Raw genomic sequence first — 8,473 nt, forward strand, 5'->3', positions numbered from 1 at the left:
GTTGACAACATATATGTACTTTGATTCGTTAATTCCACATTTAAGAATCCCCAGGAGATGCTGAAACATGTTTTTAAAATGTATGTTCAAGTGTACTTTTACAACGTTATTTACAATAGAAAAAAAATTGAAATCAACCCAAATCCCAAATTCCAAAATAAGGAAGCAGTTGAAAAAAGTTAGAGACTTCTGTATGATGAGGTATTATGCATTAAAATGGCATTTATGAGGAAGTTTCTAATGACATGAAAAAACCCCTAGGACCTAGAAGTCTGTATACACTGTGTTGTCAACTATGAGGACCTGGGAGCCATCTTTCTGAAATGTTATATGAGCTTAAAGGAGGTGGGAAGGGTAAGAGAACTAAATCCTCAACTTCCTCAACAACAAATCAACAGAAAAAAAAAGTTATGAATTGAGAAGTAGCAAGATAAGCCTACTATTTAGAAATTTTGATGGTAAATACCAGAGGGGGAAAAACAACTAAAAGTATCTTTGGTGATCTTTTTTGTAGTGGGGGGCTAGTGTGTGTGGGGGACAAGGGACAACTATGTTTTGTTATGAACTTTGAATACTGTTTAAATTTTTTGCATATATTATAGGGCTAAAAGTAAAAATTAAGTACAATTTTAAAATCCCCTGCCTACCACTGTTCCCCCCGACCCTAGAAAAAACATATGAACTTTTCCGTATTTCATAGGTCAGAAAGCTATTTTTATTTCTGTTCTGCTGTTTATCTGGAAATGAAACTATTTTGATGTTCTGAGTGAACCCTCTGACTCATACCTGGAGAGATATTAGCATTTACGACCTCAGAGATTTCTACATCTCTCCTGCTCATGTGAAGGACTCTGTGGTCCTCCTCTCCCTTCTTTGAATTTCCCACCTCCTGGCAGTTATCAGGGGCTGAAGAGAAAGCCTATTCCTCACCAGATGGTGGGCAGTGTTTTGGTAAGAGTGCTGAGATATGACTTAGTTATAAAGGGGTTGGTTAGGGTAGGGTTGTGATCTGTAGCAGGTTCCCTGGTGTTCCCTGAAACCTAACATTTTCACAGAGCTTTGGTGCCTGGGTTTAAGCTGATCTTGCCATTTATTAGCTCTGTGACTTTGGACAAGTTACTTAGCTGATTTAAGCTTCTGCCTCCTCATTAACAAAGTGGGAATAATAGTAGAAACCCATCCTTCTTAGAGTTTTGATGATAATTAAATGGAACACTATATGTGACCATGTATGTAGTGTACCAAGTTGGAGTGTTCAATACATTGGCTGTGATCAGTATTACCTATTAGAACAATGTTGATCCTCTGCAAATCATGCCGTTAGCCTGAATCGTACTGAAAATAACTCAATTCAGTGTGTGTGTGTGTGTGTGTGTGTAATTTCTCTTGAGACTTTCTCTTTGACCCATGGGTTATTCAGAAGTGTGTTGTTTACTTTCCAAGTGTTTGGAAATTTTTCTCTTATTGATTTCTAGTTAAGTTCCATTATGGTCAGAGAATACACTCTGTATGATTTAAATTCTTTTAAATTTGTTGAGGTTTATTTTATGGCCCAAGATATGGTCTCTATTAGTATTTGATCTTTGAACACTTAAAAAGAATGTGTATTCTGCTGTTGTTGGGTATTCTATAAATGTCAATTAGATCCTGTTAGTCAATGGTAGAGTTGAGTTCTTCTGGATCCTGATTTTCTGTCTAGTTGCTTTATCTATTGTTTAGGAAGGGTTGTTAAAGTCCACAATATCATTGTTGCTGTGTCTTTTTCTCCTTTAGTTTATCAGGTTTTGCTTCATATATTTTTCAGCTCTGTTGACTGGTGCATACACATTTACAGATGCTATATCCTCTTAGTGGATTGACCCTTTTATCATAGCATCTGTAAATGTGTATGCACCAGTCAACAGAGCTGAAAAATATATGAAGCAAAACCTGATGGAACTAAAGGAGAAGAAGACACATCAACAATGGTAATTGTGGACTTAACAACCCTCCCTCAACAGTAGGTAAAGCAACTAGACAGAAAATCAGGATCTAGAAGAACTCAACTCTTGTAATAGCAGGAAGAAGATCCTAAAGAACAAGCAGCATGGTTAATAGGCAGTGGGTGCTTTTTCTGTACCCAACAGCCTAAGGCATAGCTATGAACTCATTTTACAGGTGAGAAACTTGTGTACTGGGTCACAAGGTCCCACAGGTGGAATGTGGCTGAACTGGGATTCAAGCTCAGGTTGAGAGCACCTGAAGGCATGATTCTTCATTCCCATCTCTTTTCTTATCCATTTGTCTCTTTCCAGTCACTCATTTCTGGTGAAACCTGTGTCCTTTCATGTCTGTCCCCTGGCAGCTGTTTCACAGCAAGGCCTTGTAAGTTGGAGGTTAGAGGGACCCACGCTGGAGCCACGCTGCCTGATTCACATTCCTGTCTGGATTAGCCAGGTGACCTCAGCAAGTTACTCAACCTCCACTCCCTCATGTTCTTCGCTTATAAAACAGGCATAATAACGGACTTGCTTCATAGAGCTGTTAGAAAATTAAGTAAAATGATATTTGTAAAGCTCCTAGAACAATGCCTGGCACAGTCAGTATTAATTAAGTCCTTGCTGTTATTCCTTCCACAACACTACACAATCGGTCCCTTTTCCTGGAACCATCTTTCTCCATTGTCAACCATATTCAAGATTTTTTTTTTTACATTTATTTTGTGGCTTAGAGTGCCTCTGGCCCACTGTCACTTGTCACCAGGTATATGTGTATCGAGTTTGAGAAACGGGAATGTGTACTGGGCTGAGCAGGAAGCCTGGACTCTCACAGGTGCTTAGTAAATGATTACAATTTTGAGCTATTAGGGAAGAGGACTCCCTTTAATTCTCATAAGAGTTCTGTGAGGGAAATCCATATTTGTTATTCCCATTACAAGTGAGGAATGTGAGGAAGAAAGAGGTTGAATAATTTTGCCCAAGGGCGTATGGCTAATCATAGATAGGGTTTTGAATTAGGCCATCTGGCTCCCGTGTGTGTCCCCTCACCCCTGCCTTACACTACCTCCCTGGGACATAGCCTGTGCAGAACGGACCAGAAAGTAGACAGTGTCACCCGGGTGAGGATTGTCAAGGAATGAGTGACTGGGGAGAGTGAGGAAGCTATCACTGCAGTTCGAGTAAGAGATGCTGTGGATTCGGATATATTTTGAAGGTGGAAGCAACAAGACATGCTAATGGATCTGAAGTACGGGGTGAGGCAAAGAGAGGAGTTAGTGGATTATGTTTTTGGCTTGAGCAACTGGGGATGTAGATGTCTTTCATCCAGAGGCAAATTCCACCAGGTTTGTGGAAGGTGAATCAAGAGTTTTATGTGGGATACATTTCACTTAGATGCATCAAATGGAACTGTTGAGTAGGCTACTACATGTACAAATCAAGAAAGAAATACAGGCTAGACTAGAGAAATTAATGTGGGCATGACCAGCCTGTTGATGGTATGAAAGCCATGGGAGTGAGTGACTGCACCTAGTTGGGTGGACAGAGAGGAGGAGGGGTCCACGGGCTGAGCCTCCTGACACAGACTGAACTTGAGTAAGGGGTGGCAGTGTGTGAAACAGCTGTTTTGATTGATTCTAGTTTTTCAGTGAAATCAGAAGCAAGACCATTGATTGGCTGAGGATGGGGACAGAGTATCGGGGTGAAATGGTTGTTTGGGAGGCTGGGAGGCTGAGTTGATCAGGGACATTGAGTAGAATCGCCCGGCAATGAGGAAAGCCTGCTTGAGGCTTGTCGTCAGGAACTAAGTGCAACTAGGCAGGAGGTAATGTGTGTTTCCACCAGGAGCTGCTGAGTGGAGCAGACAGACGGTGGGCTTAGGAGAGCTGAGGTTCAGGTGGGTGAGTGTGAGAGAGAGAGATGGCGGGAGGTTCCCTGAATCAGCCTCCTTTCTGCTCCCCGAGACCTTGGTCCTATTTTCAATGCTGGTTGAGTTTTCGCTGGTGCCTTCCTGGTCTCTTTGCCCCCTGTGCATCTCCCTGCCCTGCTCACCCACTTCACCCCTCCAGGCCTCAGCCATCCTCCTCCACTTCCTCTCCTGCCCCCTCCTTCAGTTTCTCATCCTGAGGAAATCGAGCCCACAAGCCAGCTCAACCAGAGCAACTGGAACCAGCCCTTCAGAAGGGCTCAGTAATAGTGACTTTCTCTATTTAACAAAGATTCCTACCTGCATGCCAACACCAGGGCTGTTTTTCTTAGAATGCAGGCTCATTGAAATCAGAGGAAGCAGCTTGTCCACCCATCAACAAATGTGGCCCAAGGCATACTCGTTGTTAGGTCCATTGTGAGATGTGAAGGTGGTCTCTGAGCCGTTCCCTCTGCCGTCCTCCTTAAGGAGCCTGGTGGCCGGCGGCAGAGATTGACCCAGGTGGAAAGGACTGCAGTGGACATTGGGATGTGCCCCTGGTCTCCCTTCAGACTGAAGGACTTATTCCCCCAGCTTCTGGGAGTGCTGCGGGCAGGTGGCCCCCTGCTGTCAGCCATCTCAGGAATTGTTTTGGTTGAAGAAGCCCCCTAGCCAAAGGTCTAGCATGCATCAAATGACTGATCTACACCAGGTTATAAAGACCCAACTTTCTCAACCCAAATTCGAGGCATCTCAGAAGGGTCATTCCAGTTTCAGAGCTCCCTGGGAGGGTGAGCTGAGGCCTTCAGAGCTTCACCTCTCTGTCTCCCCAGTTCTTGCCTCCCTCTACTCCCTCTCACAGATGTTGACCCCAAGGGCACCCCTTAATCAACTCCCTGCACCCTCATCTCCCTCTCAGAGTCTGCTTCTGGAGAACTCAACTTGCAACATTTGGTGCCGGGAGTGACCCAAGAAAGCAGCCACTAAGATGGAATTGGTTTTCTTGGTGTAGCAGTAACACCACACCAGGGCTCTAAAATAATCCCTTCCCTGAATTCCTCGTTTTCTACAAAATCATAATCGCATGTGTCACCCTCTGGGCCCAAAGCCCACGTCCTTCCTCTAGTGTAAATTGTACCCACACTTTCTCCTCTGCTCCCCCAGTCTCCAGACCACAGCCCTGTTTCATGGGTAGGCATAATGACACGGGGGTTTGTGCCTATTCTGTCATGCTGGCATCTTGTGTTCTGGGCTGAGAGGTCAGAACTCAGGGCTTCCAGAGCAACTGGAAGCTGTGGGAGCAGGAATGCCAGGAAGGAGGGAGCTAAAGGCAGAGCACTGAAATTTATGTGAAAACTCCCCTCCTGGTCTCAGCCCATCTCTCCTCTATGGGCTTCTTTCTTTTTTTAAATCTTTGTATCATTTAATGTTATGAAAATTCATCAGGATCAATAAGAATAGAGGTACAATATCGTTTTGAATGCCCATGTATTCCATTGTATGGATATACTATAATTTAACTAATCTTCTACTGTTGGGCATTTGGAGTGTTTCCATTTGTTGTTAAGGTTAATTTTTGTGTATGTGGGCTTATTTCTTAAAACTGAAGGAAGACCACTTATGATGTAATTCTGTTCCCAGTGGGAAGCAGGGCTCCAGTGTTGCCAGGACTATCCCATCTGTTGGGTTTGTTTGTGCTGCTGGAAGCATGACAGGCTCGGGGCCACAGGGGAAGGAAGGGCTGCCGCCAGGGGGGAGCCAGTTTATGACCAGGGAGACTGATGCCTAAAGGCAGGATTGGCTAAAATACCCAATCCTGTGAACTTCACTCCCACCACCTCAATGGTAGATGAGGTGACAGTTGATAAGGAGACACGAGAAATGGTCTTGGGTTCCCAAGAAGCAGACCTGAGACAAGGATTAGGGTGTAGGTAGTTTATTGGGGGGTGGTTCTGATTTTGGTGGTGAAAAGCTGGGAGAAGGACCTCGGTTCTTGTCTTCTTTGAAGAAAGAATTCAGCAAAGAGACCAAGATTGTGAAAAAGTTGTAAGTGTTTATTAGAAGCATGTGAAGGAACACACAGGTGAATTCGGAGTGAGTTTTGTGCAATGGGGCAGCTTAGGTTGCTTAAATGGGGCAGTCTTCAGGTTTTTTTCCTGGCCAATCATCTCCATATCTGGTCCTGGTGTGGGCACGCATCTCTCAGCCAAGATGGATTCCAGCTGGCGTCTTCTCCCTCCTTTTGTCCTTCCCCTAGACTGAGGACCTTCTCTGAGCATGTGTCAGGCCAGGAAATCCATGAGAACGCACCCAATCAGGGCCCAATGCTCCCGCTGGTATTCCAACTGAAGCATCAGCAGGAGACCAGCTGCAGCTGCTCAGCCTGAGGCCTATATATCCCCTGCCTCAGTTCCAGGCAGCAGGGATGAAGAAGTCAGGACGTGAAACAAGGGAAAGAAGTTGACCCAATGTTACTGAGTAGCTTCTGCTGTGAGGACCTGAGGCCTAATCCCACTGGGGACTCTCTGAGACAGGGCCAGGACTCGGGTGACGCACTCAGCATGCCAAATTAAGGAGGGACCCACTCTCGCACGACCCTGGTAGGTGCCGTCTAAAATTTTGCACCCTGGTGCCTCTCTTGCCTTGTCCTAGTCCCTGCCCTGCTCTGAGAGACTGTGCAGAACTAACATCACAATCGTCCCACCAACAACTGGGAGCTGAGGCATCTCGGCACTGACCCCATTCTCCATTGATTAAGCGTTGCCCCTGGGTTGTTAAATCCTGGCGCTTCCAGCCCTGAGGCAGAGAGTCAGAGGGAGGAAGCTTCTGGTCCTCCAGGAACTGCCCACCGTAGGTGAGATGAACTCAGGTTGGCTGAGAGCACACAGGCCTGGGCACGCATAGCACCTGCAGTGGACGGAGAGGATGTGTTTAGAAACAGAGTTCAGGGAGCCTGGAGTATTTCCGTCCTCTCCCCGGGGCCCACCCCCTTCTGCTTCTTTGACGTTTGAATCCATTAAAGGAAAATTTCAAGAGAATCCCTTAGAGAACTAGACTATGTCTCCTGGAATCCGAAGATGCCAGAACTGGTAGCCTCCTTATGCCTGTGAAGTCCTCAAGGTGAGATGTCTCTGTGGCAGAGCAAGAGGTGGGCTACCTGGGAAGGTATCACCCAGGTCAGTGGTGGGAGTTTCTAAAAAAATCCACAGAAACACTCCATGGGAAAGAGGCAGCCTCAGGCACTGCCACACGGAGGGCATCAGTGCCAAGCTGTGACCAGAGCAGCCCTGATATACCCTCTCTGCTCTCCACCTTTCCTCCCCATCTGAACCCAGACCTGGAGGAAGAAGGGCAGCAGAGTGAGTGGGGAGGGGGGAAGGGAAGGATGAGGAGGAGAAGCCACCCACTCCCCTCCCCCAGGACAGTTTCCTCAGCCTGAGGAGGCCCAGGTTGGAGGACCAGGAAGCGTTAAGTGGATAAGAGGTCAATGCTTTGATATTTTATTGGGCTGAACTTTTTAAAATACGTTCAGAAAAAAGAGTATTAACAGCCAAGTGTGCCTCAGAAAGATGTGGGGTTTCCATGTAGGGAAGAATGAGTCAACAGTCAGCAGTACGGGTTTGCAGGGGCAGTGGTGGGAGAGAAAAACGTCATTTTCTGGTGTTGTCCTCCGGGGTTCATTCATTTGTTAAACCTATGTCCTCTATTCTAGCTTTGCCCAAATGTGCTAAAATGGTGCTATTTAAAAATTCTGTCTGTATTTCTAGAATTTGTTCAGAATTTGGAAGCGAGTTGTGGTTAATTGGCACACCCCCTGCCCCCACCAGCCAGTGAGGGCCCGGCCCCTGTGTGCTGATGCTGTTTCCAAAGCAAGGGGACTGTTGGGAGCCGAGAAGCCACCCCAGTCGTGCCTGTTGCAGCCTCTCCCCCCAGAGAGGCCCCAGAGGTTGAGATATTGATATAATCACAGTAGCCAAGACAGGAAGCTCTAAGAACTAGAATATTAATAGTAAGACCAGAATTGACATTCACCCAGGGCTCAGTGTTACTGCTGTCCCAGCTGCCTATGGCCAGCATTGTTATTAAATAGCTTGAACATCATCTCTGAGAAAAGCTGGACACCGCCCCCCCCCGCCCCCCGCCATGCTTGCTGATGGCTCGGTGTTGGATACCAAAGGGATTCTCCTTCTCACCCGAGGCGATAGAAGAAAGGGTCAGTCTTGATGTAATGTGCACACAGATCACCTGGGCTCTTGTCAAAATGCAGTCGGATCCGGAGTAGGGCCAGGATTATGCATTTCTAACTAGCTCCCAGGTGGTGTCAATGCTTTGGTGCATGACCACATTTCCAACAGCGAAGATCCAGAACAGTGGTTCTCCACCTTAGCTGCATATTAGGATCACATGGGGGAATTTGCAAAAAACTCAGATTCAGATTTCATTGGTCTGGAGTGGGATTCTGACCCTGATGTTTTTTAAATTCCCTTATAACTCTATAAACTGCTAAGGTTGAGAAATATTGATTTAGAATAAGAATCATAACTGTTATTTGTTTATTTCATAACTGTTATTTATTTATGGACGATAAATG

This window comes from Leucopleurus acutus (assembly GCF_964270905.1).
Source record: "Leucopleurus acutus genome assembly, chromosome: 10".
NCBI lineage: Eukaryota > Metazoa > Chordata > Mammalia > Artiodactyla > Delphinidae > Leucopleurus > Leucopleurus acutus.